Source organism: Protopterus annectens, chromosome 15.part0, assembly GCF_019279795.1.
Source record: "Protopterus annectens isolate FY-2018-M chromosome 15.part0, PAN1.0, whole genome shotgun sequence".
Lineage (NCBI taxonomy): Eukaryota > Metazoa > Chordata > Ceratodontiformes > Protopteridae > Protopterus > Protopterus annectens.
This window is the reverse complement of record NC_056749.1, coordinates 453,836,375-453,848,673: the sequence shown is the minus strand read 5'-3', so window position 1 is coordinate 453,848,673 and position 12,299 is coordinate 453,836,375. Positions and strand designations below refer to the sequence as shown.

Genomic DNA, 12,299 nt, shown 5'->3' with positions numbered 1-12,299 from the left:
ATGATACTAAGACTGCTCCATGTCTGGTAACAGTGTTAATGATAATAAGACTGCTCCATGTCTGGTAACAGTATTAATGATACTAAGACTGCTCCATGTCTGGTAACAGTATTAATGATACTAAGACTGCTCCATGTCTGGTAACAGTATTAATGATACTAAGACTGCTCCATGTCTGGTAATATTGTTAATGATACTAAGACTGCTCCATGCCTGATAACAGTGCTAATGATACTAAGACTGCTCCATGTCTGATAACAGTGCCAATGATACCAAGACTGCTCCATTTCTGATAACAGTGCTAATGACACTAAGACTGCTCCATGTCTGATAACAGTGCCAGTGATACTAAGACTGCTCCATGTCTTATAGCAGTGCCAATGATACTAAGACTGCTCCATGTCTGATAACAGTGTAATGATAATAAGACTGCTCCATGTCTGGTAACAGTGTTAATGATACTAAGACTGCTCCATTTCTGATAACAGTGTTAATGATACTAAGACTGCTCCATGTCTGGTAACAGTGTTACTGATACTAAGACTGCTCCATGTCTGACAACAGTGTTAATGATAATAAGACTGCTCCATGTCTGGTAACAGTGTTAATGATACTAAGACTGCTCCATGTCTGGTAACAGTGCCAATGATACTAAGACTGCTCCATGTCTGATAACAGTGCTAATGATACTAAGACTGCTCCATGTCTGATAACAATGCCAATGATACTAAGACTGCTCCATGTCTGGTAACAGTGTTAATGGTACTAAGACTGCTCCATGTCTGGTAACAGTGCCAATGATACTAAGACTGCTCCATGTGTTATAGCAGTGCCAATGATACTAAGACTGCTCCATGTCTGATAACAGTTTTAATGATAATAAGACTGCTCCATGTCTGATAACAGTGCTAATGACACTAAGACTGCACCATGTCTGATAGCAGTGCCAATGATACTAAGACTACTCCATGTCTTATAACAGTGTTAATGATAATAAGACTGCTCCATGTCTGGTAACAGTGTTAATGATACTAAGACTGCTCCATGTCTGATAACAGTGCTAATGATACTAAGACTGCTCCATGTCTGATAACAGTGTTAATGATAATAAGACTGCTCCATTTCTGATAACAGTGCTAATGATACTAAGACTGCTCCATGTCTGATAACAGTGCTAATGATACTAAGACTGCTCCATGTCATATAACAGTGCTAATGATACTAAGACTGCTTAATTTCTGATAACAGTGCTAATGATACTAAGACTGCTCCACTTCTGATAGTGCTAATGATAATAAGACTTTTCCATGTCCGATAACAGTGCTAATGATACTAAGACTGCTCTATGTCTGATAACACTGCCAATGATACCAAGACTGCTCCATTTCTGATAACAGTGCTAATGATACTAAGACTGCTCCATGTCTGATAACAGTGCTAATGATACTAAGACTGCTCCATGTCTTATAACAGTGCTAATGATACTAAGACTGCTTCATTTCTAATAACAGTGCTAATGATACTAAGACTATTCCATTTCTGATAACAGTGCTAATGATACTAAGACTGCTCCATTTCTGATTACCATTTTAACAGTTCACACAATGTGATGATTTCAGATGGCCAACATGATCAAAAGATGTAGTCACATATCTCTCAATTGTCCAGATTGTCGCAGAATGTCCAGATCTTGTCCTCATATTTTTGGTCTGTTCCTCATAAAATTGTGGTTTTCTGGCAAATTACTGAGGACTGAAGTTACTAAGTAATGAAATACATTTGAGTTTCAAACTTCATATCTTTCAGAAAATGCATGTTAACAAAAATCTCATTATTTTAGCAACTTTCTAAGTTTGTAAGAGCAATATTTAAAATCCTCGTGTTTTTGTCCTGCTATTATTCTATGCTTATTTCAGATTTCTTGCACTAAGATGTTGAGAGGTATGGTATGGTAGTCATTCAGGACACAGCTGCTTATTATATCCTAATGCTAAAGTTGTGAATGCTGGTGTCACCCTAAACATACACCAAACTTTATTCTCTGCTTTTAGTGGAGCAGACCATTCCAACATAAAAGTGGCCTCTGGACAACAATCCAGAGCACTAGAAGGACCGATGGCATTTACTTTCACAGTCCAACTACCCACACCTCTTACTTTTAATCTTTTTTTTTAATAGACATACATACATAAACATTACCTGCTTTCTCCGTAAACATCAATGAGCACCATACTGATGTATGATACAATTTATACCAATACACAGTCAGTAATAATATTTAACATACCACCATGCTGGATGGATGCTGTGTGTGCATCTTTCGGCTTTTCCCAGTTAGTGGTCGCCACAGTGGAACTCCGGTGCGCTAATGATTGGCAGTAGAGTTTTACATGCTGGCTTGCTGGGCCTAACACACAACCTTCATCGAAGGAATGCCCATTCATGCATGTCGCCACACAGAAGATGCTCTAACTGAGAATCAAACAGGCAATGTCTAACTGTGAGGCGACAACGCTACCGCAGCACCACCACTGCAGCTTACCATGCTGGATGGATAAATGGATGCTACAACACTAAATTTTATTTCTATTTCTTTTTCTTTGTCAATTTAACAGTGATGAGTTGATGAATACACAGACCAGGCAACAGATGCAGATCTCCAGTGGGGAAAAAAAGAGCAGTAACACGTAATGTTTTTTTTAACGGACAATGGCTAAACCTGCCTGCGTAACTTGCCACTGACTGAACCCTGAGCAGTCTCAACTATTAAGTCCATCAGGCCTGGGGAGAGGCAGACCAATGCACCCACTTAGTGGTGCTTTGTATACCCGAAGTAAAAATCCCTGCACACATTGGAAGAAGCCAAGCCAAGTAGCACATTGCACACCACAGTGTGAACCACTGGATCATAATCCAATTGTAAAAGAAACTGAAATACATAGGTTCATATGTCCATAGGATGATACTAGGCTATTGGCCTGGAGGCCCTTATAAGCCTAGCCAATAATTTTGCCCATGTTCCATCAAAGTCAGCACCTGTTTCCCCTTTCCAGCAGGTACACATGTGGGATCCCAGGGGTGTATTTTCTGTTTCCCATCCAGTTCTCCAGGTTCCTCTTAAAGAGGGCTAGAGAGGTACTTTGCTTGACATGAACAGGGAGTCTATTCCACAGATGGAGGACTCTTTGGGACACAAATCTATCCCGCCAACAAGTTCTAGTAATGTCACAGATTAGGTTAAGGCCTTGCATGCGGGATGTGTGAGTGGAGTTTGTCTAACGGATATGCAGCAACTCTATCAAGGCTGGGTCTGAAATGGCCTTGTATGCCAGTAGGATAGGTGTTTGAGACCCTGGATTTTCCTGGTCACAAACCCCTGTGGTCTCTCCAACTGCTGCATGTGTTTGGTAAGGTAGATGCCAGAGGGGTCATTGTACTCGATAATGGGAATGATAAAGGAGGTGTACAGGGATGTTATGACCTCCTTGTTCCTGGATGAAATACCCTTTTTTATGAGGTGGGCCAGGTAGAAAGCCCTCCATGCAATGGTGGCAATGTGGTGGTCAAAAGTCAGGTTGTTATCAACCTGGGTGCCCAAGTTCCTCACGACTGATTGCATGCTTAGTACATTGTTATTAATGATAATTCCATCACTAAAACATCTACTAACCCACTACTCTTCCAATCGTCCTCTTCGATCTTCTAATCAACCTCTGCTAAGTATCACCACAGCCAACAATACTGCCGGCAAAGCCCTATACTCCTACAAAATAGCCAAATACTGGAACACTCTCCCCTCTAGCATAACCACTACATCCACAAACTCCCACTTCAAATCACTACTCAAAGCATATCTTAGAAAAACCTGGGTCTGCAAATGTATCACATAACTACCCACCTCTTATCCACTGTCACTCCTCTCCTTGTTCATAGGTTCATAGGTTCATAGATTAGTATGAACCTATGAACCTATAACTACCCACCTCTTATCCACTGTCACTCCTCTCCTTGTTTCTGTAACATAGCCAATTTTCTGTCATGCTAACCAGATTAAAAGATGTTTTATACTATGCTAGCCTTGTTTAATAATTATACTATTTGTTTACTCATTGTATTATATAAATTGTAATGTGTAGCTGTTAGCAACAATTGTTCTCTGTACACTTGTATTTGTACCTCTGGAGCTTTTCTCCCTGGGCCTCCACTGAAAATGGACCTTTTCCAGTTGGACTATCCTGGTTAACAAATGTAAAATAAAAATAAAATAAAAAAAAAATACTGGGGATGACATTTTCAGTGGATAATGATGCATTTCTTGGCATTCAGTTTGAGGCCATGCTTCTGGCACCAGTCAGTTTAGGAAAGGCCCTCTTAGACAATGTTCACATCACTAGGGGAATTTAAAACAGCACCCAGCTGGCAGTCATCTGCAAACTCAGTTAGCGACAGACCACTGCTTTTGGCTTGCACCTCAGCAAAGTATATCCTAAACAGTAGGGGCCCCAAGACCGATCCTTGGGGTACACCACTTGTTACAGGTCTACCACTAGAGGTGGCTTCCCCTACTTTGACTTAGTGGGTTCTATCAGTGAGCCAGTTAACTACCCATCTGGTAACATACGGATTGATGCCTAGCTGGGAGAGTTTATCTATTATGCCTGAGTGGGGAATAGTGTCAAAGGCTTTGGCTAGGTCAAGGTAGGTGGTGTGCACCATATTCCCCTCATCCATGGCTTTGGTGACTGTTTTGAAGAAGTCGTCCAAGTTTAACAGGCAAGATCTCTCTTTCACAAAACCAAACTGTATGGGGTCAAGTGTTTGGAGGTTGCCAATGTCTTTGTTTATAAGGTCCGTTATAATGTGTTCCATGGCCTTGCAGATCAGGCTAGTTAGGCTGATGGGCCTATATTTGCCTGAGTCAGTGGATGCTCCACCTTTGTGTAGAGGGATGACAGTGGCTGTCATCCATTCAGCTGGGATGAAGATGGTGCTCAGGCTTTGGCTGAATAGGGTATCTAATGGATATGAAAGCTCATGCCTGAGTTCATGTAGGATACAGCCAGGGATGTTATTGGGTTCCATGGAGACTGTAATTTTTGCCTTTAAGAGGGCATTAAGGACCTGCTCCGTGCTGATGAGGGGAGGGGGGGTGGGTGAAGTTTTCACTGAACCTGTGCCAGCAGGTTGGCTATATCTATGGCATTTGTGTATGTGGTGTTATTGGCCACCAGTTCAGAGCAGATTTGGATGTTGCCTTTGAGAGTGTGGACATATGTGAAGAAGGCCTTGTGATTGTCCCTTGATGGATGCGGCCAATTTGGACTCGAAGTTAGCCATAGAGGATTTCAACAGTGACCTTATCTGCTTGTTCAGACAAAGGAGAGAGATTATTACTAACTTGGCACCTGCTCCCTGCTCCTTCTTGGCCCTGAACAGCAAATTCTTCCATTTATTATAGAGTTTGTTTATTGCTGCTGTCCACCAGACAGGTTTACACTTCCTTGAGGAAGATGATTTGGTCCAGTCATGTATTGCTGAGTCCATACAGCTATGCAGGTGCTCAAAACAGTCAGTTTTTATAATATTATATATATATATATATATATATATATATATATATATATATATATATATATATATATATATATATATATATATATATATATATATAATTATTGTTTTTATTTATTTATTTATTTTATATTTTGCTCATTTTTTGGCTCCTAGCTTTCTTGGGGCAGTAGGTAACTGCCTATGTTGCCTACTGCTGGATCCAGCTCTTATCAGAACTAGAGAGCCAAGTGTAAGAGGGGCATTTACTCCAACTCTGATCTGACCTGTTTTTTTTTTTTTTTTTTGCTTATTTTTACTAATAATTGCTTCTAGCAATTTATATATAGCACTTTTTATGCCTGCTGCATACTTTTTAAAGTATTTTATTGCTGTTAACTAATTTGCATGGTTGAACTAAAAGTGTCTGCCTTACAGGGCCTGATAAATAACGTTTTTACTGTCACACTGTTTGTAAAGCTTTTTAGCTAGTTTCACTGTGTGAAAGGTATTAATGAGAAATTTCCTCTACTTGTGAAGCGCCTGTTTGTTTGGTCTCATTTCCTGCCAAGGAGTGTATCATATAACTGATTTGTTTGCAGTTAAAAGCATTCTGTAGAGTCTCCTTGCTCCTTTATCTGTTTAAAAACATTCATGTTATGGCTCACTGATGTTCTTCTGCTGTGATAAACATTTATGTAGTATTTATTGTCTAAAAGAGTGTAGGCTAGTAGCTGTAGTAGTGTTCCCCACCCTCCCTGTTGGTGTCTTGCTGTTATACTTGGTGGTTTTGCAGATGCCCACCCCCACTGTAAATTTGATCTGGGACACTCCTCCCAGTTCGGTGTCATTAGCTCATTTTACCTAATACAGAGAGAACATTTTAGAAGGCCAACCCACATAGTTCCTAACCTTGAATTATCTTCTGCTTCTCCTCTCTCCCTTTCCTTTCCAAAAAAAAAAAAAAAAAAACTTGCTAGAATCTCCCTGTGTTCTGCTTAACTGTAACAAAAAAAAATTGCACTTGTTTCCTGCCTTTCCTGTAACTAGTCTTGTCCAGATAAAGATTTACTATATCCAGGACAGTTTGTATGCTTCTGAGCCCCCCAAGCATGTCTGTGTTGAAGGGAAGCCTGCTAGCTTTTCAGTGGGAGTGATAAGCATTAGGTAACCTATCTACCACATAAGGAGTGGTTTCTGGCCCAGAAATTGTAGTTATTGGCCGTTTGGGCAGTTGTTCTATCTCTCTCAACTTCTTGATTTAAAAGCCCACATTTGCACTTATTTCTCCCCATTCCTGTAACTAGTCTAGTCCAGATACATATTTTCTGTATCCAGGACTGTTTGTAAGCTCCTGAGCCCCCCAACCCTTTCTCTGTTGGAGGGAAGCCTTCTAGTTTATCAGTGGGAGTGGTAAGCACTAGGTAGCCTATCTACCACATAAGGAGTGGTTCTGGCCCAGAGATTGTAGTTATTGGCCGTTTGGGCAGTTTTTCCATCTCTCTCAACTTTCTGATTTAAAAGCCCAAATTTGCACTTGTTTCTTTCCTGTAACTTGTCTAGTTCAGATACAGATTTTTAGTTTTAGCACTTTGCTTATCTGTGCTCATCACTTATTCAGAACGTGTTGTAAGCACTAAATAAGCTACTAATTCCTACAACACTCAACCTTCCTCATTACCTAGATGAAAACAGTTTTTGTACTTACTTTCCTCACTTGCTTAGAGAAAAACAGCTCTTGTACTCACTTTCCTCACTAGACTAGAAGAAAATAGTTTTTTATTCAGGCATGCCCAAGGGTCATTGCTCCTTTCTACTCAACACTCATTAGACCCATTATAAAGTACAAAGCCCCTTTTGGAATGTACCTCACAAGACATCTACAGCAGCTGGAAAGGCCACAGAAGTACCTCACAAAGAGGATTACAGGCCTCAAACAGATGCCCTACACTGACCATCTCAAAAAACTCCAGCTTTACTCCGTAGCATATCACCTACTCCGATGTGATCTCTGCCTATGATTTAAAGCTATGTCAAACTCAGAGCTGCTGGACATGCTACACCTAAAGAAATCACAATCCTTCTGAGCTACACGCTCTAGGGACATAAACCTTGTCACAATAAACAGGACATGCTGGAGGGATAGATTCCTGTCCCAGAGACTCCCCATACTTTGGAACAAGCTACCCATCTATGTCAAGCAAAGTTTCTCATTAGCATTTTTCAAGAAAAATCTCGATGAGTGGATGCGAAATAGGAAATACACCCCGGGGATCACTTCTGTGGCTCTGCTCGACAGGGGCACAGGAAAATAACTTTCTTGGGAGGCATAAGACAGGGAACCTTGTTGGCTAGTCTTACTTAGGCCCTTGGGCCGATAGCCTAGTACCTACCTATGAACCTATGTTTTTATGCATTTTCATTACTCTAGTCTCTAAAAGATAATGTGCATTCCTCTGGTTAGAGATGAAGACTTTATGTTATACTTTATCAAAACCTTTCATTTAAAATCTGTGAATAAAACTGTTTTATAACATGGGGCTAACATGCTGGTTGTAATAATGTTCCATAGAATGCATATGAACAGAATGAGTACTGAGCTACGTTTCACTGAGCTAGATGCATCAAAAGCCAGTTCATCAACTGTAAGGAGCAAGGAGAGCTAGTTTTTTTTATAGAGGGACTGTACTTTTAAGTGAAGAACTTAAATGCATTTGCTATAGCCATTTCCGGATTTAAACTGATGATGCTATGGGATGAAACTGGTTTGTTGTTTTGCTGTAAACCTGGTCGTTGAAGTGGAATGAAGTTGAACAATGTGGAATAGTGTTCAATATCAGCTGCACTTGTGTCTTAATACTTTTCCGATCATGCTGGAAGTGTTGTTTTGTTTCCTATTGTGCTATTCCGTGGATTTTCTTCAATGACTCATACACTTTGTGTTGTATGGAGAATATACATATATAAATATATACATATATATATAAATATATACATATATATATATATATACATACATATATATATATATATATATATATATATATATATATATATGCATACATACATATACATATATATATATATATAATATATATATATAAATATATATATATATATATATATATATGTATGTGTGTGTGTATAGATCTATGCTAGATTATCAAAGTTCCAAAACTTTGAAATTCATATGGCTTAGAACATATGATCAAAGTTACGGAACTTCAAACATAAAAAAAAAGAATAAAAAAAAATCTATTTTTAACATTTTTGCAGGAGGGTAAACCCCCCACATCCCCCTGTTACCAACTCCAAGATCACACAATATGCGGAAAAGGGTACATTTCCCATTTCAGCTTGTGTGTGCATCTATATATATATATATATATATATATATATATATATATATATACATATACATACATATATTTTAGCTGGGTCTACTTCAAAAGAACAAATACCCACTTACCCGAATCCAAATTGAATGAGATGACATCATCGACCTTGCAAAACACCGATACCACAACTGTTCGTTTTTCCTGTAAAATACTTTGGTAATATGTGGGGTTGGTGTTTTGCAAGTTCAGTAATGTTGTCTCTTTCATTTCAGATTTGGGTAAGTAGGTACTAGCTCTTTTGAAGTAGACCCATATTAGCTATATTTATAAATATGTATATATATATATATATATATATATATATATATATATATATATCTGCTTGTGTATGTATAAGAATTTATGTTTTCATATTTTATATACATAAATCATACACAGACACATTCACACATAAATGGAAAAGTGGAAATGTTAAAAAAGTAAGCAATCCTCTTCCGCAAACAAGAAATAATGTTAAAATGTGCTTAAAAGTAGCATTTTTAGTGCTTCCATTGTACTAAATTAATACTTTTAATCCTACACTGTATTATCACTATATATAATCAGCCTTATATGACAAGTGTACACTGTGCAGCAGTACACTCAATCTGCTCTCATTCTAGGCAAAATACTTCAACTTTGTAACTAAGCCCTATCAGTTCTTCATATTTCATAGCATAACTGACATCATAACTTTGTTTTACTGGCAATATGTGCAATATTTTGGTTACATTTTGTGCTGTGATTAACTGTAATAAACCTGTTATATTTCACCTCTACATAACTCATTTGTAAAAGTAATGAATGTGATATTCCTCAAAACATGTAATTTATAAACAGAATTGATAGTGAAGAAAAGTAATAAGCAAGTGGATCTTTGGAACACAGAATACTAAAATCATTAAATTTACATTCTCTTACTTAACAGGGAATTGAAAAGTGATGAAAAATAATCTATAATCCTTTGCAGGCTAGCTCCTGTAGTACTGCATTGCCGTTCATTTAAAAATGAAAACAAAATCATTCTAGGGAGCTGTAGGCATAAATAAAAAAACTAGGCATGTTTCAGAGATCAGAAAATCTTGACACTAGTTATTTCATTGCTTAATAAGTGATACCTTTTGAGTTCACTTTATGTGCTTGTAGGGTTACCACCTGTCCCACTTTGCATGGGACAGTCCTTCTCTGGGCAGTTGTGTACTGCAAAAAAATTTAAAAAAATGGCAAATGTCCTGAGATATTAGGGCAAAATTATTTCCTATATTTTATGTAATAGTTGCATAAAACAGTTATTCTGTATCTGAAAGACCTAAATGTTATAAGAAACAGAATAAGGAACTAAAATGCTACAAGAATATGCTTTCATTTAGGCAAAAAAGTGAAGTTATGTCCCTTGTACTGGCCTTGCGTGTGATTTGGCCTGCAAAATCTGATGTTTGTACCACAATTGTCCCATTTTAGGTATTTGAAAAGGTGGCAACCCCTATGTGCTTGCTTCTACTTTTATTTTGGAATAACTGAATTGCATTTTCTGAAAGACAACAGTTCAGCTTTGCCACAGCTCTGCACATAAAAGTTTAAATATACAATAATTTGCGTTCAAATGTACTTCAATAGCAGAGCTAATAACATCTTTCCCTTTCATATCAGATCCTAGTTATGTTTTTTTCTTGGAAGGCAGCTACATATTTAAAACAAGTGATTTTAAGTTTATTTTTATTTGACTAAGTTTAGTGAAAATAGTTTTGTCCCTGTCCCCTTCAATAAAACACATCACACCAAATGATGTTTGACGACCTTTATTAAACTTCTATAACACAGCTTTGATATCCAATATTATTAATTACAACTAAATATAGTACAGCTGATTTTAATCACAGCACAAGCTTCCCTGTAATGTTAACCAGGACAGCGTGACTTTACTCATCCTGACCCAGTAAGCAGCATCCATACCTCTACTCGTTTACTTTAGTTATGGAGCAGCATCCAACAACTCACTTCATATACCATTTATTGAATTACACATCCAAAGTCCTTTATTTATAAAGCAGCATCCAACATCATATACTATTTACTGAATTACACATCCCACCAACTCCTTTACTTATGAAACAGCATCCAACAACTCACTTCATATACCACTTAATGAATTACCCCTCCAACCAAATAAGAAGCATCCTTACCTTCGCTCACTTATATTTACTACTTATTGCTTCCAACCGCTCACTTTCCTTTCCCAACTTATTGAAATAAACATCCACACACTAGAGGGGGAACAAAAAAGGGCAAGCCTGTCCCTCTTCTCCACCCTACCCGGACTGCTAAATAACCACATCTCACCAATCCACTAAAAGACATGGAGGGGGGGCGTGCAGCAAGTTCACGCCAAAATGTGACTCCTTACCCAGCTGGTCTTGCCTAAGCCCCATAAGCCCCTCCCATTCCTTACCTCATTTCCTCCCAATCAACCCTCCTTCCATTTAACCCTTTCATCCTCCAACCCTCTTACTTCTCACTAATCATATTTGTCTAACTCCTAATGAAGATGTCCCTGGAGAAATTGGTTTGTTGTTAAACCTCATATATGCCCCCCAAAATGAATGTAATAGCTTTTAGTCACTCAATACAGAGTAAATTAATTAATACAAGTATACGGTTGGGGGGATGTGACTGTGAATTTTTGTTTACATTTTAAGGTAAGGTACCTCAGTTATTAAGAGTGAATGGTGACATTATTAGCTCAGTAGTTTCGGTTTGTGTTATTCTTCCCTTGTATGCAGTAGATTAATTTAGGCATTTACTTATTTCATTTGTTAATACAATGCTTTATGGATGGTGTCAGTGACGTTAGGGAATAGGGTGGATACTGGTTTTCATTAAGTTGGTGCTCTAAGTTTACGTCATGAAGTATCATGTGTTAATGATTCTAGATGCGTTTTTGGTGTTTGTGAAGTAAGTTTTTGTGTTGGGTTGTCTGCTGTTTGCTCTGAAGACAAATGTGTCTTCTACAGGATTTTCTGAGAGAATGCCTGCAAAATGTTTGCTGAATGCCTGAATTGTAGATAGTGAGGGTAAAATCTATATAAATATTTAATGACTTCAGCAGAGTACACATAAGCAAATTGTTTCTAACTATAAGAAGGACATATACAGATATTTAATGATTATTTTAATTTGTTGAAGAAAGAAATATGTAAATTGTTGCAGTGAATGCATAATGTTATCTGTATTTTGACAAGTAATATATACTGTAACCTACAGTATCCTTGTCTGTCATACATGGCCTCAAGCTAAACGCCAAAAAGTGTATAGTCATCCCCTTTGGCAAAAACAAAGTACCCACAAATTACCACATAGGTGGTAATCCATTAA

General features: G+C 37.9%; 1 protein-coding gene across 1 annotated transcript in view; it reads right to left on the bottom strand.

Annotated features, from left to right (window-relative positions):
* Positions 1 to 12,299, bottom strand: part of LOC122789757 (probable G-protein coupled receptor 83) — a 264,892-nt gene that overhangs the window by 221,337 nt on the left and 31,256 nt on the right. The window lies entirely within an intron of this gene.